Source organism: Miscanthus floridulus, chromosome 18, assembly GCF_019320115.1.
Source record: "Miscanthus floridulus cultivar M001 chromosome 18, ASM1932011v1, whole genome shotgun sequence".
NCBI classification, from domain to species: Eukaryota; Viridiplantae; Streptophyta; class Magnoliopsida; order Poales; family Poaceae; genus Miscanthus; species Miscanthus floridulus.
The window spans coordinates 50371073-50392909 of NC_089597.1; positions in this window are offsets into that span (position 1 = coordinate 50371073).

The following is a 21837-nucleotide window of genomic DNA, read 5'->3' on the forward strand; positions in this document are numbered from 1 at the left end:
AGAGATCACTAGGTAATCTTGAGTTCAGAAGAAATAAAGTCTATTTTTTAGAAGGAGAAGAAATAAAGTCATGGCAAATCCAAAGGTATCTCGATAGGTAGGCATATAAATCCAATTGATCAATTGCTCAGATCCTCGATGGTTTCATGATGCAATCATGCAACACTTGTGTAGAAGTTTGTTAACGGATGTTTATTTGCTTGATTAAAATGTGATGGTGGTAGTGGCTCAAGCAGTTTGCCTTAGTGTGTCTTTAGATGCATTTGTAGCAAGATTCTGGGCCATGGAAGTAGAGAAAATTTGACATGATAGGGAGGAGAATCGGCGGAGGTAGGTACAACATTGGGAAGGAAAAGAGGCGGAGAGGCATTGTTGCATTGAAGAAGGGGGAGAGAAGCTGACCCTACGGGATGTGGACATAGAGAAATCTCCTAGTGATGGTTAGCTATTTAGACATGAAGATACACACATAAAACATAGCAAAAAATATACCTTCTAGAAACTATGGTTCAATACAAATATACTCGTATCAATTCAAATTCAACACTTAAAAAGTTTGGAATTGTTGACTACAGATAATGTTAAAAATTCATATAATAATCCTAAAACTTCACTTATTTGTGACAGGAGGGTGGACATGGGAATAGGTAAGCAACTAGAAGCGAACACAGTTTTACATGCCCTTAATATCAGAGAAAGGTTATAAACCATCAACATTCAAGCTTTTTTTTTTTCGAACAGGTCAATGTACAAGCTGTATCCTTCTATCTGCAAATATCTCTTGTAGTTAGGAATGTTTCTTTGATGGCTCTCTTTCTTAGTAATCATCTTATTACATGGTAAACCACTTGTTACACACATATCTTACTATTAATATAGGCTTTCAATGGACCCTCTACATTAGTCTCCAAAAGATGCACAAAAAAGACAAATCTTGTTATTATAAAAGAATCAGAAAGATATGACCTTACAATTCAATAGACTCTAATCACCGATCATAATAATAACCATTGCACCAATTCTATTTTTCAAAAAAAATTACCCAATATACCATTGAACATAAACTAACCCCTAAATCAACATCTAAATTATCCACCTCATCCATTATGAAACATAATATAGAATTAGACCTAAATTACCTTCCTTACCAGTTACCATTATGATAGATAATCTAAATAACCTTTTAATATGAATTTAAAATTGCATATTTATGCCATTATTAAAAATAAAGTAACAAAGACCCTCAAGTGTACATTTAAATTAACACCTCCTATGAAAGAAAATATAAATAACAACTAATTACGCCTATATAAGTTTCTAAAGTACCCACTCTTACCACTATTAATATATAATAAGCTAAATTAAAGTAAACATATATGTTATAACATCATGTAGATCAAGTATACATGCATACATGAGTATATATAGGGTGCATTTTATATACTCCGGGGAGTAGTTACTCCCATAATCAATAAATCACGTTGCGTATGTGTATATACTTATTTATGTTGAGATACTAATATTAAGATACTCTAGATCTTTACTATGTGATTTTTTTTTTCAAAAGAGCACATATTTATTAATATATTATATAATACTATGATAGTAGCATATAAAATAAGTGTAACCATATACTCTAAGTATATATACATACTTGTCATACATTGTACCCTAGATGGTAGTATGATGATATACTCCATCTACATAAACTTCGTCGGGCCATGTACGCCCTCAATCTAGAGATATACACATGGGAGTAACTAGGAAATAATTTCCCTATATATATATATATGTTTTAGCGATAAATATTACTTTATATAATTTTAAGCATTTTGATGAAAAATAGTATGGCATAAATATTTATAGTATTATTGTTAACACTCTATTTTGTAAAAAAATATGCTATGCATATAATTCTTTGATGTAATAACTAAAATTTATTGAGGAGTGGAGGTGGCTAGTGTAGAACAAAGATGGCTATGTCCCCTCGTTTTAAAACACTATTTACTCCAGTGGAATTTTAACACTATTTGACTCTAAACGAATTTAAATGAAAAAGTTATCAACTATAAAGTTTTATAACTTTGAGAGATCTACAACTTTGGTTTTGGACGTTTCTCCATCAGAGGTCATTTGAAAAATTTGAATTTGAAACGTAATTTTCCATGCATAGCTGAATTCAAATAAAAAAATGTCAACTACAAATTTACATATTTTGATTGTTTTACACTTGTGTAAGAGTTATAATATAGCACCTCTAGCCACGATATAGAGTCTAGTTCCAAAATGTGTTAGAACAGATGATGCGACCATCCAAGCCGTAAATCATCTAGATTACCACGTAACAAGCAATTGTAACATGTGGGCATATTTGCAGTTTGCCAGTATAACTTTGCCAGGGCCTACTTATTTAACTTATATATCTAACTTTGCCAAGGACTATCTATTAAATATTTTTTGGGTCATCGTTGAACACTTGCAAGTACTTAAATGTATAGGTGGCCAAACGGGCGATCCAGCCTGGGTCTGCTCAGGCACGACCCAATTATGATGGGCCTAGCATGGCATGGCAAATGAATGGGGTAATGTTGTCCCAACCCATGGGCTTAGCTCCTAGCCCAAGCAAGGCATAATGTAGGATTTAATCTTGTCTGGCTAGGCTCCATAGCTTGCCAGTAGCCTAAGGGAGGGGCACGACGACCAAAAGGGGAGGAGTTCACCAGCCGGAAGGAGAGGGCTTAGGGCACAATGTAATGGATTTCATCATCCATTTGGGTTTGAATTCCATGAAACTCATCTTGCTTTTGTATTAGCATAGTATTAGTTAAGAAAATGCCTATTTAATCTCCTCAACTATTGGTGTGCGTATGCTTCACCCTCACACCTAGAAAACCATGTATTTTTACCCCTTAAAGTATTAAAATTATGTAGATAACCCCTAAGTGGTTTCGAAGGCAGTCTTATTGATGTGGCATATTACGTGGATGATAACATGGTTGTAAGTCATCAAACAATAGGAGAAAAGTCTACACAACCCTCTAAAATATCAAGGGTCGACTACATAATCCATTGAACTATAAAACCTAGTATTGGCCCCGTTCGCTTCGCTGAAAAAACAAGCCAAAACACTGTTCCGACTGATTTGTTGTGAGAGAAAAATACTGTTCTGGCTGAAAAAAGAAGCTGAAAAGTACGGATTATAAGAGAAGCGAACAGAGCCATTATAGCCCTTAAAGTATCTAATACCTTTCAAATGACCACCACATATAGTTTTAAACGCTATTTCATCTTCATACCCCACTATATTGGTCTGGTTACCCAAGCTTCATGTTGGCCCATTGTAACTCTGGTATATATTCATTTTTTTGTTTCCTTTTACCTTGCATCCTCTCTCCTCATTCTCCCTCTCCCATCTCTCTTTCTAGTCTACCCCACCTCCCGAGAGCAACCCATGATCTCTTGTCTCCTACTCAACCTCTTGACATTCGTCGATGACATTGAGCTCATCCACCATATCTGTCCCAACGCCACCCCCTCCCACATTCTCACTCTCGTTTTCTCCTCTCCTATGGCTACCTCACTAACGAGTTTGGTTTCCTCCTGGCCCACACCCACCTTAGCAAGCCCCTAAGCCCACCCATCTTAGAGACGGTGTATCACATTCCAATATGGATAATTAGGCTAGTATGCCAGGTTACCATGGCAAAGCAACCCTATAATACTATCTCAGGTCACTACTAGAGAACAGACTTTAGAACGATGTCCCAATTTAGCATTAGCCTCGGCATTTTTTGCCCCCGGGACTAAAGGACCCTTTAGTTCCGGTTCGGAATACCAACCGGGACTAAAGGTCCCTGCCCAACGGTCGTCCGCGGGGCAGGGATCTTTAGTCCCGGCTGGTATTACCAACCGGGACTAAAGGTTTACCTTTAGTCCCGGTTGGTAATACCAGCCGGGACTAAAGCTTTTAGTCCCGGTTTGGGTTATGCCCCGGGAATAAAGATTAATATTTAGTCCCGGTTTGGACCCCTAACCGGGACTAATTATCCCGGCCTATAATTCTGCTCAATTCTTCCTCCCCGAGCCCGAGCCATTCCATTATTCAAACTCACTGCCTCTGTTCTTCAGCTTGCTGTTGTTCTTGCACTCTCCCCCTCCATTGGTGTTGCTCTTCGATTTTGGAGGTAACAAACTTAATCCTCTTATGTTTTATCAGTAGCTTATCTCATTTTGCGATGTAGATGCATGTGTAACTTTATATGTTGGACTTTATTATGATTTTATATGTCATTTTTAGCTCAAAATCACATGATGATTTGCATATATGTTTGGATAAACAAAAGTTAAATTAGTTCATCAAAATCACGCCTCGCTCGTCCTCGCTGGAGCACGCGCCATTCTCGTCCCCGGTGGCTTACGTGATCTTAGAATTAATTTTTCCATGAAATGAAAAACTTAGAAAATTGTTAGAAAATTGTAGAAAATCCGCACTAGTTGAACTTGCGGACCGTGTTCATGTCGGCGAGCATGTTCTCTGCCGAGCGGTAACGGACGTCAAGGAGGAGCTTTGATTCTACGAGGGAGAGCGGCAACGGTCGTGGAAGACCGTGTTCCCTTTCTCGTAGAATCGGAGCTCTTCCTTGGCCAAGCACGGTGCCGTCCGGTGGAGAAATGCTCGTCGAGATGATCACGTAAGCAAGGTCAACTAGTACGGATGGTTATTTATTGAAACATGTTTTTGAGCTATAATTTGATGAATATTTGAAAATATGAAATTTACACTAGTTTGCAAAAATAAGTATAGAAAGTAGATGACAACTGTTACTGGATCCTCGGCCTCTCGTTCGGTTGCGAAACGACTGAGGCCAGAACTCCCTCTCATTATCTGCGGCAAGTGTAAGCAGAAGATTGTGATGGAGTACCGAGTCAAGAGACAGGGACCCAACAAGGGTCGTGTTTTCTACAAGTGCCCGGATCGCGATGTGAGTTTCTTACGCATTTTATAATTATGGCTAATTGACCTGCTTTTCTTGAATATTTTTGACTAAATATTTTTTGGCTTTAATTTCAGTGGGAGGGCAATGGATGCGATGGTTGGTACTGGGAGGAAGATTATGCTACATACGTGCAGAATTTGGGTGCGCTTGAGGTAGCGGATGCTGCTGATGAGGCAGTGAGCCAGCAGGAGAAGCTTATTGATATTCAACAGAAGAATGATTTGTCTGTTTTAGTTGCGTACGATCACAAAATAATTATGTTACTGAAGTGCATTGTAGTTTTAGTTTGTTTAATGATAGTTGGGATTGCTTACGTTGTAGCCAGGCTTAGTTAATTAATCAACCGTGTGTGTGTCATTTATGTTGTGTAATAAAATACTTAATTATGTTCAAGGTTTTCATAATTTGTCGTGTAATACAGATTATGTCACGCCATTGGATGTACAATGCCGATCGTCGCTCCCAAGACTTTATAGAGGGCTTGCACTATTTCTTAGGTGTGGCCGAGGCAAATAAGCGGGATGGTTTCATATGCTGTCCATGTGCCCTATGTAAGAATTTAAAGGAATATTCAAGCTCAATGAGTCTTCATTCACATTTGCTTAAGTCAGGTTTCATGTCAAACTATATATGTTGGACTAAGCATGGAGAAAGCGGGGTCATGATGAAAGAAGGTGAAGGAGAAGATTTAGACATTGATGACATTATTGCTCAGTATGGTGCCTTTGATGATACTACAATGGGGGGAGATGAAGAAGAGGTAGCGGTAGAAGATGATCTCGGTGATGCTCTTGGCGATGCCATTCGTGATGCACAACAAGAATGGGAAAGTGAAAAAGAGAAAGTTAAGTTGGAGCGCATGCTTGAGGATCATAGGAAGTTGCTATACCCGATGGCCGAAGAGGGGCAAAAAAAGCTGGGTACAACACTGGAATTGCTACAGTGGAAGGCAAAGAATGGTGTATCCGATAAGGCATTTGGGAATTTATTAAACCTCATAAAGAAGATGCTTCCGAAGCCAAATGAATTGCCCACCACTACGTACGAAGCAAAAAAGGTTGTCTGCCCTTTGGGATTAAAAATCCAGAAGATACATGCATGTCCTAATGACTGTATCCTCTACCATGGCAATGAATACGAGAATTTGGATGAATGCCCGGTATGTAAAGCATCGCGGTATAAGATCAGGCGCGATGATCCTGGTGACGTCGAGGGTGAACAACGTCCTAGAAAGAAAATCCCTGCCAAGGTTATGTGGTATGCTCCTATAATACCACGCTTAAAACGTTTGTTCAGAAATAAAGACCACGCAAAGTTGTTGCGGTGGTATAAAGAAGACCGTAAGGTAGACAATATGCTGAGACACCCAGCTGATGGGTCCCAGTGGAGAGCGATAGATAGAGAATTTTCAGAGTTTGCAAATGAGGTTAGAAACTTAAGGTTCGCCTTAAGTACAGATGGTATGAATCCTTTTGGACAGCAGAGCACTAGTCATAGCACTTGGCCAGTTACTCTATGTATCTACAACCTTCCTCCATGGTTATGCATGAAGCGGAAGTTCATTATGATGCCGATCCTCATCCAAGGTCCGAGGCAACCTGGCAACGATATTGATGTATATCTGAAGCCATTAGTTGAAGAACTTCTAGTTTTATGGAACAAACCAGGTGTACGTGTCTGGGATGAGTACAAACAAGAACACTTTGACCTACGAGCAATGTTGTTCGTAACCATCAATGATTGGCCTGCTTTAAGTAATCTTTCAGGTCAGACAAACAAAGGATATAATGCATGCACACATTGTTTTGATGACCTTGACAGTATATATTTGAAAAGATGTCGAAAGGTCGTGTACCTTGGCCATCGTCGATTCCTTCCTTTGAACCACCAAGTAAGAAAGAAAGGGAAGCATTTTAAAGGTAAGCCAGACCACCGGAAGAAGCCTCATAACCGAACCGGGGAAGATGTACTCGCAATGGTCAAGGATGTGAAAGTAGTATTTGGAAAGGGACAAGGCAGTGAATCTGTTCCCAAAGATGCTAATGGACATGCACCCATGTGGAAGAAGAAGTCCATCTTTTGGGAGCTACCCTATTGGCAAGTCCTAGAGGTCCGCAACGCAATCGACGTGATGCACCTGACAAAGAATCTTTGTGTGAACCTGTTAGGATTCATGGGTGTGTACGGGAAGCCAAAGGATTCACTTGAAGCACGCCAGGACTTGCAGTGCATGAAAGAACGAGACAACCTTCATCCAGAGAAGACAGGTGATGGACGTCATTACTTAAGTCCTGCTAGCTACACGCTTAGCAAAGAAGAGAGGGACAGCATGTTCGAATGTCTAAGCAGCATCAAGGTCCCATCGGGATTCTCCTCCAATATAAAGGGTATAATAAATGTGCCAGATAAAAAATTCCTAAACTTAAAGTCCCACGACTGCCACGTGCTTATGACGCAATTGCTTCCAGTTGCTTTAAGAGGAATTCTACCTCCACATGTACGTCTAGCCACCGTGAAGCTATGTGCATTTCTTAATGCAATTTCTCAGAAGGCAATCAATCCAGTGGAACTAGCTACTCTACAGAACGATGTGGTTCAATGTCTTGTCAGCTTTGAGTTGGTGTTCCCTCCATCCTTCTTTAATATCATGACACACATCCTAGTTCATTTGGTGAAGGAGATTAGTATTCTTGGACCTGTGTTCTTACATAACATGTTCCCCTTCGAGAGGTTTATGGGAGTCTTGAAGAAATATGTGAAAGTCCGTTCTAAGCCTGAAGGAAGCATCGCCCAGGGCTATGGAACAGAGGAGGTCATTGAGTTCTGTGTTGACTTTATTCCTGACATTGCTCCGATTGTCGTTCCCGAATCACGACATGAGGGGAGACTCAGTGGTAAAGGAACTTTAGGGAAGAAAACATATATTGGCATGGAAGACGATTATTTCAATAAAGCACACTACACAGTTCTTCAGAACTCGTCATTGGTGCATCCGTACATCGAGATACATAAGGAGTTCTTACGATCCAAGTTTCCAGGGAAGACTGAAGCTTGGATTAGGCGTCAGCACATGAAAAGTTTCAGTGGTTGGTTGCGAAAAGAATGTCAAGGCGATGACAATATTGATGAGCAACTGTATTTGTTGGCTAGGCAGCCATCGTGGCATATCCTCACGTACCAAGGGTACGAGATAAATGGGAATACATTTTACACAGTTGCCCAAGATAAAAGGAGCACCAATCAAAATAGTGGTGTTCGCATAGATGGCACAGATCCAAATGGGAATATACAAACATATTATGGCCGCATAGAAGAGATATGGGAACTAGACTACGCACCTAATTTTAAAGTCCCTTTGTTCCGGTGCCAATGGGTGAAGCTGACCGGAGGAGGGGTAACAGTCGACAAAGAGTATGGAATGACAACAGTGGACCTCAACAATATTAGATACAAAGAGGAACCATTCGTCCTTGCTGCCGATGTGAGTCAGGTGTTCTATGTGAAAGACATGTCTACAAAATCAAAGAGAGGAAAAAACGAAGACATCAACTCAATGATCAATGAGCCAAAGCGCCACATAATTCTTTCTGGGAAAATAAATATAGTAGGAATTGAAGACAAGTCAGACATGTCCGAAGATTACGAAAGAAATGTCCGAATTCCACCCTTCATAGTGAAGAAAGATCCAAGCATCATGTTAAATGATGAAGACACTCCATGGTTACGACAAGATCATAACCAAGGGTCATACGTCAAGAAGAAATTCACTGTTGTGCCCGCATGATACAACGATGCATGTTTAATATATTATGTTTTAGAGACGGATATTATGTAATATGTTTTCGGAACCCTAGATTGTCTAAAATTGAAAAGTTTTGAATACCAAGTTTGTTCATATCATCAATATCTACAATCCTTATATAGACCATTTTTTCATTTGAGAAAGCTTGAATAAAATGTAGTTCAATTTTCACAAGTGTGTGACATAGTTTTAGAAAGTCTATAAGAGATAAGGAAAATTGTGACTAGTGTTTGATAAAAATTTCTCAAATGGGAAAATGATCTATGTAACAATTGTAGATCTTGCTGAGATGATCAAACTTGGTATTCAGAGTTTTTTCATCTGAGGTCATTTAGTGTCTCATTTGAGCAAGTTTGACCAAGTCAAATTTGGTCAAATGAAAAAACAACACTTTGACCCTAGTATTATGGACTCTAAATGACTTCGAATTGAAAAGTTTTGAATACCAAGTTTGTTAAACTCAAAAAGATCTACAATTGTTGTTTTGGTCAACTTTCCATTTGAGAAAGTTTGGACGGTTCAAATTTATGATTTTTAAATTTCGACGCCTACAAACTAGTTTTCGGAACCCTAGATTGTCTAAAATTGAAAAGTTTTGAATACCAAGTTTGTTCATATCATCAATATCTACAATCCTTATATAGACCATTTTTTCATTTGAGAAAGCTTGAACAAAATGTAGTTCAATTTTCACAAGTGTGTGACATAGTTTTAGAAGTCTATAAGAGATAAGGAAAATTGTGACTAGTGTTTGATAAAAATTTCTCAAATGGGAAAATGATCTATGTAACAATTGTAGATCTTGCTGAGATGATCAAACTTGGTATTCAGAGTTTTTTCATCTGAGGTCATTTAGTGTCTCATTTGAGCAAGTTTGACCAAGTCAAATTTGGTCAAATGAAAAAACAACACTTTGTCCCTAGTATTATGGACTCTAAATGACTTCGAATTGAAAAGTTTTGAATACCAAGTTTGTTAATTTTGGTCGAATTGAAAAAACAACAATCCTTATATAGGCCATTTTTTCATTTGAAAAAGTTGTACAACAAAAAATACTATATTTTCTTTATTTTTATAGGTTTAACAAAAATTTCCTGTCAATTTTGGTCAAAAACCGAAAAAAAATTGAAACATTGACGTTACAATAATGTGATAATAAATTTCCTATCGAATAATATTAGTTTTATTAATTTTAAGTTACAAATATATTTTTGCATTAACAAAATACTTAGTATTAGTAACATTTATATTCTATATTCATAAAAGAAATTAAAAACTTTAGGTTACAAAATTTTCCTATTTACAATAAATAATTAGTTAATCAATAGTATTTTTTAAAATAAATATTGCAAAGTATTGAAGTTGATATGGAATTAATTGTTTAACCTAGTATTAAACAAAATCAAAACCCCAGGCCAATTACGCTGGCGGGTTGCCAAAACTTTTAGGCCTTCAGTCCCGGCCCAGACTAAGAACCGGGACTAAAGGGTGGGCGGCAATTTCGTTGCGCGCCCAAAAATACCTTTAGTCCCGGCTGGTCAAACCAACCGGGACTAAAAGCCTTTAGTCCCGGCTTGTAAGGCGAGCCGGGACTAAAGGGTTGGGCCTTTAGTCCCGGCTGGTAATACCAGCCGGGACTAAAGGGTTTTTAGTCCCGGTTGGTGTTACTAGCCGGGACTAAAGGGTCCCGGCCTATATATATCGAACGTCTGTTCTGTTCATCTTCGATCTCGTCTCGGCCGCGCCATCCGCCGTCGTCGAGCTCGTCCTGCCGCGCCGCCGTCGTCGTCTACCCCCACCCGGCCGCGCCATTCTCCCGGCCCGCATCGCGCCGCATCCCGTCTCCGCCGCTGCACCCGATCCCACCCTCCGTCGCCGAGGCTTCCCGCGCGCCCACCGCCGTCGAACTCGATCTCTACTGCGCTCTCGATCGGCTGCCGTCGTCGAGCCTCGCCCGCCCGGCCTCGTCTACCGTCATCGAGCCCCGCCCGCCCGGCCTCGTCGTCGAACTCGCCCGCCCGCCCGGCCTCACTGCCGTCGTCGATCGATTATAATGTTGGATTTTTCATTGTTTTTTTAGATAATACTAATAAACAATATTTAGTAGTTATTTAGTTTTTTAGTTAGTTTTTTAGATAGTTTTTGATATATGTTAGTTAGATTTTTTAGTTAGTTAGATTTATTAGATAATTGATATATGTTAGTTAGATTTTTAGTTAGTTAGATTTATTAGATAATTGATATATGTTAGTTAGATTGTTAGGTGATATATGTTAGTTTTTTAGGTAATTTTTTAGTTAGTTAGATTTTTTAAAATGTATTATCTATTACTAGTTTATCTAATTTCATGTTGGATTTATTTAATTGGATTTAGTAATTATATATTCTATCTCTTATATATATCTAGAGAGAGATTCTATATGGTATACATATGTACTTAATTATTTCTATATGTATATATACATGTACTTATTTTCATGTGTTGAGAGAGAGAGAAAATTGTATCTAGAGAGACATTCAATGTGTTATCACATGCATATCTAGAGATATAGACATATGCACTTATTTCTATGTGTTGAGAGAGAGAGAAAATATATTGTATCATTCTATGTGTATATATATACATGTACTTATTTCCATGTTTTTGGATCGAAAGTGTTTTTGATTCGATTCCAAAGCCTATACCTTATTATTGTTTATCCTTATGAAATATTATGTGTTATTATATTTAATTGGATTTAGTAATTCTATATGTGTTATCACATGTACTTATGTTATGTACCATAATAATTCTATCTATGTGTTATCTTGAAGATACAAATGGCTGCTCCGGATGATAACTTGAGTGATGACATAATGGCGGATATTATCAACGCCGGCACCAATGTGGATGTAGATGACACGAGTCAGTACTTTGCTGATTATGATGATATCCTGAATATGCCGGTGGTTGAAGATCAACAAATTGTCGCGCAAGAAAATACTGGCGAGGTATATTCGATTATCTATCATCTCTTATAGATGCATGCGTACGTATATTTGTTGTTAATCGTTGTGTTTCTACTCATGTAGCCGGTCTCTGGATCTACATCAACCACCGACAAAAGTAGGAAAGTCCGAGGGCCAAAAAAGCCATTAGAGGGCCGTTTCATAATATCAGAATTCGACACCGACACCGGCAAACCATTGGGACCACATGCTCAGACATATGTCAATCAATGTGGGTTCATTGTAAGGGATAGGATCCCAGTTAGTGCTCGTGAATGGAAGCAGAAGATATCCGCTCCTAATGTTAGTTTTGTATCTAATCGTGATAAGAACCTAGCTTGGAGAGATATCACTCAGCATTTCACATTACAAGCAGATGATGCTTTGAAGGAGCTAGTGAGGGATTGGACAATGAAGAAGATGGCAACATTGTTCCAGAGTTGGAAGAAGACATTGTATAAAAAGTTTATCTTGAAGAATGCTACGCCGAATTTCAATGCTAAGGCGTTTGTCAAGTTGGAGTCCCATTGGGATGCCTTCGTAGAATACAAGACATCTCAAGACAGTGAGGAACGTGTGATGAGGAATCGGCAGAATGCCCGACAGAAGCAATACCATCATCGCATGGGATCAGGTGGTTATAGGAGTGCTATTCCCAAGTGGCAGAACCTAGAAGCAGAGATTACTGCCAAGGGAATCATACCTGAAACAATAGAAAAGAACTGGCCTCAACGCGCGAAGAATTGGTTCTACGCTCATGGGGGAAGCCTAGACCCAGACACTGGCAAGCTAATTTTCGGCCAAAAAATTGAGAGAGCAACACAGAGACTAGCTCGTGCTAGGGAAGAAGCTGATAGTGGTGTTTTCAAGCCCAACAGAGAGAAGGATGAATTGACATATGCCCTAGAGAATCCCGAACACGGTGGTCGAACAAGAGGCTATGGGGCGGTTCCGTGGCTACACGCATTCCCAGCAGACAAGGATACCTACAGAAGCCGCCAGAGAAAGAAGGATGAGGAGGCAGAACGAATTCGTGCATTGGAGCAATTTGTTGATGAGTCACGACAAGCATTGCTTGAATCACGTGAACGAGAAAAATCTCTTGAGGCAAGAATGCAGGAGGAGATCAAGAGGCAAGTGCAGCTAGCAATGAGTCAAATGCAATCGCAATCAACGCCGGGAGTCACCATTAGCCCCGTTGGTCAGATGAAAAGCAGTTGTGCTTCTACGGAGCTGCCAGTTATTCAAGACGACGCTGGGTTGCGCTTCCCTGTTGATGACATTACCGAGCCTCTAACAAAATGTGAGCTGCACATTCCAGATGGTAATGCATCAATCATGGTGGCTGTCGGGGTTGTATCTCCAATAGACCGAACGAAGACACCAAGAATCCATGGATCAGTTATTCAACCTGGATATGCTAGCGTCTCGGTCGATAGAGTGCTCAAAGGTTACAGCAATGTTCCTCTTGACATTGAAGGTGGTGATGGGGAGAAGACACTAGGAGAAACAGAGAAGACATTTATTCAATGGCGCAAACGCTTCATCATCATTCCTGGGGCGCCACCGCTTCCCCTACCTCACCCTAGGTACGAATGAAAGTGAATGAAATATTATTTTCCATTAATTTTCTATTGGCTTCAAAAATAATTGACACACAAATTGTTTTTATAGCAGGGTCTCTCCCCAGCCTAGCCTAATCATTCATTCCCCATCTCATCACAGCGTCGCGGGGGGCGAGACGACTTCATCCCCACGGCGATCGCCAACTCCTACACCGGCCCCATCGCCTCCACAATGATCTCCAACTCCTACACCGGCCCCATCGCCTCCACAACGATCTCCAACTCCTACACCGGCCCCACCGCCTCCACAACGATCTCCAACGTCTCCACGCCGGTCTCCACCAACACTGGCCTCATCGCCTCCACGCCGATCTCCAACACCGCCCCCACCCCCTCCACAGCGACGCACTACAAAGACGTCTAAGGTCCCGGCGGCAAAGAAGACCCCAAGAAAAAGAGTTATTTCTCAAGAAATACTTCCTGAAAAGACTGATGAGCAAATAGCAGCTGAAGAAGACAAAAAAGTAAAAGATTTTTTTATAGATATCAAAAACAAGAGTCAAGCAAAGCTTAAGGAGAAGCCGTACTTTTACATACCACGAGATGTGCTGAGGCAGAAGGTCGATGCTCACAAGAAAAAGTTGATTGAACTTCGTAAGCCTTCGCCACTATCAGACTATGACCGCTCCCTCGTGAAGTCACATGATGCAGATAAGAAAAGGAAAAGAGCATCAGGGAAGGATGTCCCACAGCTCGGACAACAGAAGCAACCAATGCAAAATCTTGTTGTTGCTAATGAATATGGTTCCAACATAGAAGTCTATCGACCAGACAACTCTGGAGAAGTGTCGGTTCAAGCCCTTAATGCTTTTTTTAAAGATACTGGTTTAACCTTGGATCAATTGACGGGCAAAGCTCCAATCCAGAACCTGGAAGTTGATACCTGGAAGACTTATAAATATGGCAAAAGTCTGTACAACCCTGCGGCTCTGAATGAATTGGGTACGCAAATGTACTTGCTCAACAAGTGGTACATGCAGGCGTGTGGCAGGGGTGAGCAGTGGATCTTTGTCAGATTTAGAGACCATCATTACTTCCGTGGCGATGACATCTTACATATTAGTTTCGAAGAATTGCATCAACTATTCCACTTGGACGCTCTGGACAAATCAATCATGAGCTCCTTTTGTTTGTAAGTGATTCTTACTTTTATTTAATAAACTCACTTCCATGCGTACGTGTATATAATTATCCTCACATGTAACTTATATTTATATATAGATTCCAGATGTCAGAGCTCCAAAGAATACAAGACACCAGTGTTGGCTTCATTGATCCTTATATCGTATTCAAAACCGATATTATTGTCAAGGACCACTGGGTATCTGAAGCACAGAGGAATATCATGAAGTTCTTCGTGAAGCAGCACGACAAGACAACAATACTTTTCCCGTACAACTTTGAGTAAGTGTTAATAATAATGTAGTCTACACATTTTATGTAATATCAATACAACTTATATGCATGTACGTGTGTGTATAAACCAATGCAGTTTTCACTGGATACTCATTGTCATTGAGTTAAACTCAAGTCGGTTACTAATCTTTGACTCGTTGAGAAAAGAACGGGCACTATACCAAGATATGATAGATATTATCCAGGGGTAATTTCGATCTCTCGCGCACAACTATTATTGAATAGACTTTGCCATAATTTATTAACGATCGTACATTATTGGTCGCACAGGGTTTGGAAAGAGTTTATTCGGCAACATCGCAAAGATTGCAAGGCACCACTTAATGTAGTTGAAATACCAGTAAGTTGTACTATATACACTTCCCCACGTGTTTAATTACTATATCGTACTTCAATTTACGTGTGAGATGATGAGAATAATCTTCTTCTCGTACAGTGGTGTTTGCGGCAGGAACCAGGTAATAACTTGTGTGGATACTACGTTTGTGAATTTATCACTGCGCACATAAGAAGAACTCCTGAAGATGTCCTCAGAGTACGTATATATCAATATTTATTTATTTTTAAAAGAATATATATACATATATGTGTATTAATACTTTTCCTTTTATTTCAAATGCAAGACTGAATGGTTGAAACGAAGGGTCATGCAAAAAGACCATCTGAAAGCAGTTCAAGAGTCAATAGCAGGATATCTTCTAGAAAAAGTGCTAAATCCCAACGGCGAGTTCTACTTTGATCTTAAGGAATAAATGATGTAAATTAAATGTTTATTGATATCGTTATTTTCGAGAACAAGATTATGAAAGTGTTGTATATACACATATATATATATATATCTATAATATATATAGTTTCATACTTTATTCGAATATAATAATGCTCAAGATGTGAATTAGATGTAATTATATGCATGCATGTATTTATATTAGCAACGTAGAATACGTACATAAAAACATATTATATATTAAACAAATACGTGTAACTGAACTGAAAACAAATTAAACAAAAAAAAAAGAAAAAGAAAAGGAACCGTTAGTCCCGGTTGGGGTTACCAACCGGGACTAAAGGGTGAACCATTAGTCCCGGTTGGTAACCTCAACCGGGACTAAAGGGTGCGCCAGGTTCGCTCGGCTGGAGGTCCTTTAGTCCCGGTTGGTGTTACCAACCGGGACTAAAGGTCCCTCTTTAATCCCGGCTCGATGACCCGGGACTGAAGGTTCCACCTTTAGTCCCGGGATCGTTGTCCCGGCGCGGTAACCGGGACTAAAGGCTGTTACCGCCCGGGACAACAGGTCCATTCTGTAGTAGTGGGTCATCTAAACATTATTGGATACTTCTAGTACTGGGTGTTATAGTTGTGGGGGTGTTAGAGGGTTACGTAGACTTTTCCTATTTTACAGCCATATCATCAACCATGTAATATGCTTGAGTATATATCTAACTCGACACGTACGTACGGCTGCTTGCTTCGCTCTGTTGATGTATGTTTGTAACGCTAGCTGTGCGTGTTGTGTTTCTTCGTTGGGCTCGATGGGCTACCCATGCGTATACAAACGAGGGGGCTGGGCTTGTACGGTTAGCCTAGTAGCTCCTGGAATCCTTGTTTGCATTATTGCATATACATATGATGTGTGTCATGCATGACAATAGCGCAATAGAAACTCTCTTGTCTAGTACGAGTGTGCACCTGCGAGGATGTTACAGGGCTTCTTCACAGGAATGTTCCAGGAGGGCACTAACTTCACATGCTAATGTGCACGGCTTATTAATGCTATGCTAACTAAACCAAAGAGCAGCAGTGAACAATTCATTGTGGTGTGCATCGACCTTTCCGAGTGGTGGCCCAACCTTTTTTATTATTATTAAGGAAGAATGCGGCGAAATGGCACAACATGATTGAACAACCCAGATAGATTTCATTCTTCAATCATGCATCAGGAATCAGGAGACAAAAGAGCCTTTTGGATGAGAAGGATTCGTTTGATCTGGACGGAATTGGTGCTCCAAGCTTTTGCGACGCAGTCGGAATGATGGTTGGTCGTCGTCATTGTTGGTGTGTACATGCCGTCGTGTGCGTGCAGAAACTGCCTGCTTAGGCATGACGTCACTAGTAGAGAATAGACTTTCGGTTCTACGTTTCTCGGCTATTTTTTGGTCCGGGAGTAAAGATAGAATTAGTCCCGATTGAAGCTACCAACCGAAATTAAAGTCCCCTGTCCAACGGTTAGAGGCGTAGCTTTTGTAGAAGGAGAGCAGGAGGAGATCTTTAGTCCCGCTTGGTGGCTCAAACCGGGACTAAAGGTCACCCTCCAGTCCCGGTTGGAGCTATCAGCCGTGACTAAATCTTTAATCCCGGTTGGTAGCTCTAACCGGGACTAGAATTGTATCCGTAGTCCGGGTTTATACCACGAACCGGGACTACATGTCCTGGGCTATATACTTTCTCCTTCTTCCTCTCCCAGCCCGAGCCATTTCAAGCACTCTGCCTACTCTCTGTTCTTACTCGTGGAAGGAGTTCATGCTTACGGGATTGATGAAGACTTCATTCTTCCATTCATTCTTCAGTTCTAAGGTTACCAACTTCATCCTCCCATGTTTCGTCACTAGCATGACTCATTTCGTGGTCTAAAAATAGAGAAATTTATGGTTTTTTAGATTGTGAATGATGGTGAATTTTTTTATTTATATACCTTTTGAGCTCGAAATCACTTGATAGTTTGAATATGAAGATGAAAGAAGTTTATAGTAGTTCATCAAAACTAGTATGCACCTTTCGTTGCCTCATTTCATGGTATAGAAATAGAGAAATTTTTGGTTTTCTAGATTGGGAATAATGGTGGATATTTTTTATTTATATGCCATTTGAGCTCAAAATCACTTGATAGTTTGCATATATAGATGAAGGAATCTTATAGTAGCTCATCAAAACTAGTATGCACCTTTCATTGCCTCATTTTATGGTTTAGAAATAGAGAAATAAAATGTTTTTTAGTATATAGCTCATTTAATTTCATTGTTCATAAAATGAGAAATTTATAGTAGTTGATGAAAATGAGTATAGAGAGTCATAGATGTTGACTGGTTCTGGGTCCTCGGCCTCGCATGGGGTCCCTAAGCGACTGAGGCCGGACCTCTCTCTCATTGCGTGCGGTAAGTGTGGGGCAGAAGACTATTAGGGAGTACAGGGTGAAGAAGAAGGGTCCCAACCAAGGGCGCATCTTCTACACGTGTCCGGATCGCGAAGTGGGTAATTTTCTTGTCATGTTTTGTTATGCTTTGTAGCCATTTTTCGTGATGATTTTGATTAAAGTTCTTGATTTGTTGTTGTAATTTCAGTGGGATAGCACTGGATCATGTGACGGTTGGTACTGGGAGGAAGAGTATGTTGAGCACGTCCAAAAATCTCTTGCAAAGACGACTGAGGCGACTGATGAGAGTGCACCTTTGTATGATGAGGCAGTGAACCAGCAGAAGAATGATCAGTCTAAAGATTGAACGGAGGAAGCAAAAGGTTATGCGATCTGACTAGATCAAAGCAATTTAAGAGGCATTGGCAGGATTTCTTGTGGATGAGGTTATAGATCCCAAAGGCGCGTATCACTATGACTCTAAAGAATTAATACCTAGTAACCATATGACTGAAGATAATTAAGGTTGAATGAAATCCCAAGGACATGATCAGTACAAGGTTTTTGTGACTTTATTATGTACATATTCCATGCATGTACAACCTCTTGAAATATTTGTATATATGTAGTTTCATACATTTTAGTGTGTTATTTAAGTATAATGCTCGAACAAAACCTTATACGTGGATGTATATTAGCAGCGTAGATTTCGTATAAAAAAACTAATCGAAACAAAAAGAATTGAATTGATAAAAAACCATAAAATAAAAAGGAATGAAATAGAAAAAAAGAACATTTAGTACTGGTTGGGAACACCAACCGGGACTACATGTGCTAGCCCCAGTGCAATGCCTGGGGGGCTATTTAGTCCCGGTTGATCCGGGACTAAAGATTCACTTTTAGTCCTGTTTGCCAGAACCGGGACCCGGATTCACAATTCCGGTTGAAAATCTGAGATTAAAGGGGGGGTTTTCAACTGGGACTGACGTCCAGTCCTGCACCGGTGCGTACTCGTGCTTGACGAACGCATGGATGTACGCAGGTGCATCATATTTGCTATTTTTTGTTGAAAAGCATGAAATGCATACGTGTGCGATTCAAGTAATACTAACTAATGCGTTATTAACCCATGCTCTACACCGGCTAGAATACAGGAGACATACTCTGCTATGCTCAATCAAGCTGGGAGGCTGCAAATCACCAATGCAGTCTTCTCAGCCTTGCCAACCTTCTACACATGTGCACTCTACAACTTCCTAAAGCAGTTGTAAAACACACTGCCTTTGGAGAGGCTCAAATATCAATGGTAGAATACAGCCCAAAGCTACCTGGGAAATGATCTGTGTCCCAAAAGAGGAAGGAGGATTGGGAGTCATCAATATTGAAATACAGAATCAATCTCTACTGATGAAAAACCTGGACAAGTTCTTCAACAGGAAAAACATCCCTTGGGCCAATTTGATTTGGGAGAAGCACTGCAAAAATGGAAAACTGCCAAGCCATGTCAAGAAGGGGTCTTTTTCGTGGAGAGATGTGCTGAAGTTGCTCTCAAAATTCAAAGACCTGGCATTCATTCAAGTTAAACATGGGCAAACTTGCTTGTTTTGGAAAGATAGCTGGCTAAACCAGCCCATTGAGCAGAGCCTACCGGAGATTCATTCGTTTGCTAAAAATAAACTTATTTCTGTTAGCAGAGCTTTCAGCCAAGATACAGTCATAGAAATGTTCAACCTGCCTCTCTCTCAAATTGCATTCACACAATTGCAAAGTCTGCAACAGCTAATGGAAGCCACAACTCTAGAAAATAATGATGACATCTGGTCCTATAATGGGGGTTTGAGCAAATTTGTCTCCTCAAGAATCTATAAAAAAACTGATTGGACATCATCCAACGAATCCAGCTTTCAATTGGGACTGGAAATGCTTTTGTCAACCTAAGCACAAGGTCTCTTCTGTTGGTTGCTACTTAAAGATAGACTGATACGAGGAATATTCTTAGAAGGAAACACATGAATCTGGATTCATACAATTGTAATCTCTGTGCTCTTGGAGTTGAAGAAAGCACTGAGCATCTGTTTCTACATTGCCCCTTCAACTAGCAATGTTGGGCCTGATCAATTTAACAACTTCCTTGGATAGTGGGACTCTTGAAAACTTTACTGCTTTCAAAGATCAGATCAACTCCTAATTCTTCATGGTGGCAATCATCCTCATGTGTTGGACAATTTTAGCTGGCCAGAAATGAACTCATCTTCAATGGAAATCAAGTGAGCATATAGGATTGTAGAAGAATCTTTCTTAAAGAAGCAAGAATGGTCTCCCTACAAGTGAAGACAAGCCTTTCAACTCTGTTTGAACAATGGATCCAATCGCTAGAAATGATTTGAGCCTCGGCTTTTGCCTTATTTTATTTGTTTCCTTCTTTGTATCTTGAAGTTGTTCTTTCTCCCCCTAGTTTCTCTCAGTAGATTAACTTTGCATTGTAAATAACCCTCTTTTTCTTTTCAATAAAAACTTTTTGTAGGGGCTGCGACCCCTCCAGTTTCCTAAAAAAAGGCTGTTCCACTCTGTGATTGCATACTCTGATATTTAAGGCCACCACATCACATGGAGGATATTAATTAAATTCTTTGGAAGAAATAACCCTCTACGGTACATAGAATTTTCATCCCTGTATCTCTAATACAAAATAGAGACTGTGTCTATAACAATAGTCTAAACTGAATCCATCACTGTGTCTACAACAATAGTCTAATAAATAAACTGCTGAATTTAATGTCAAGTATCTATATTGGTGTCAAAACTGAATGAACATGTTGATACAAACTGTATTCTCTCTCTTCAATATAATTGTTTAGAACATAAGCAATGTATTCCCTCTGTCTCAATATGTACGTCGTTTTGGCTCTATGCCAAGTGCAGCAAAAATTAACTGAACTTGGACATAGGGGTTGTACAGATGCATTAAACATTGTGTGAATCAAGACACCTACTCCTACTCCTAAAATAACACACGTTGGGGGACAGAGGGAGAGTATCCTACATGGCATCTCATAAATGCGTATGATACTCCCTATCAAGAATAGACTTAGAAGTTCATGTGTTTTGTACCTACAACTAATCAAAATTACTTGTCTTTTTGTGCTCCCTCAGCTCTTTATTCATTTTCAACAAAACACCCATATATAGACACTTATACACTACTATGAAATTGATTTTCAACAATAGGAGCTTTTTTTAGAGGCGGGTCAATTTACAACCGCCTCTATGGTGGCTCTAAACCGAGCCGCCTCTAGAAATGTATTTGTAGAAGTGATTCTATTTCTAGCCGTCTCTAGAAATCGATTTCAACCTCCTCTAAAAATAGGAGCTGCCTTATAAAATTTGAATTTTTCAAATAATCTCGGATGTAGAAACAGCAAAAACAAAAGTTGTAGATCTCAAAAAGTACTTTTATCTCTATTTGATCACCTACTACTACTACTAAGACCGGCGAAAACTCTTATGCTCATTAGAGTGGAGGTACCTATGGATTTTGGGGAGAGAGTGAACGACAAAAATTTAGAAGAAGAAATTTTATTCTTTTAATTTCATATTAAGTATAAATAGTATAAATAAATTTGGTTCAGCGTGCAGCCACAGCACACACCATGCAATCCGTCGGCAATTAGCTAATCCACGCTCTCCTTCCTCTAGAAAAAGGTAGTTGTCCAAAAGAAAACAAAAAGGGAAAAGGGAGAATTTGGAGGGAGAAGGCTAGTGGTCATGGTCAGCCTAGCTAACGTATAACGTGGTGCAGTCCAAATTCCAAAAGAAAGGCCGAACGCATAACGTCACATGATATATATATATATATATATATATATATATATATATAT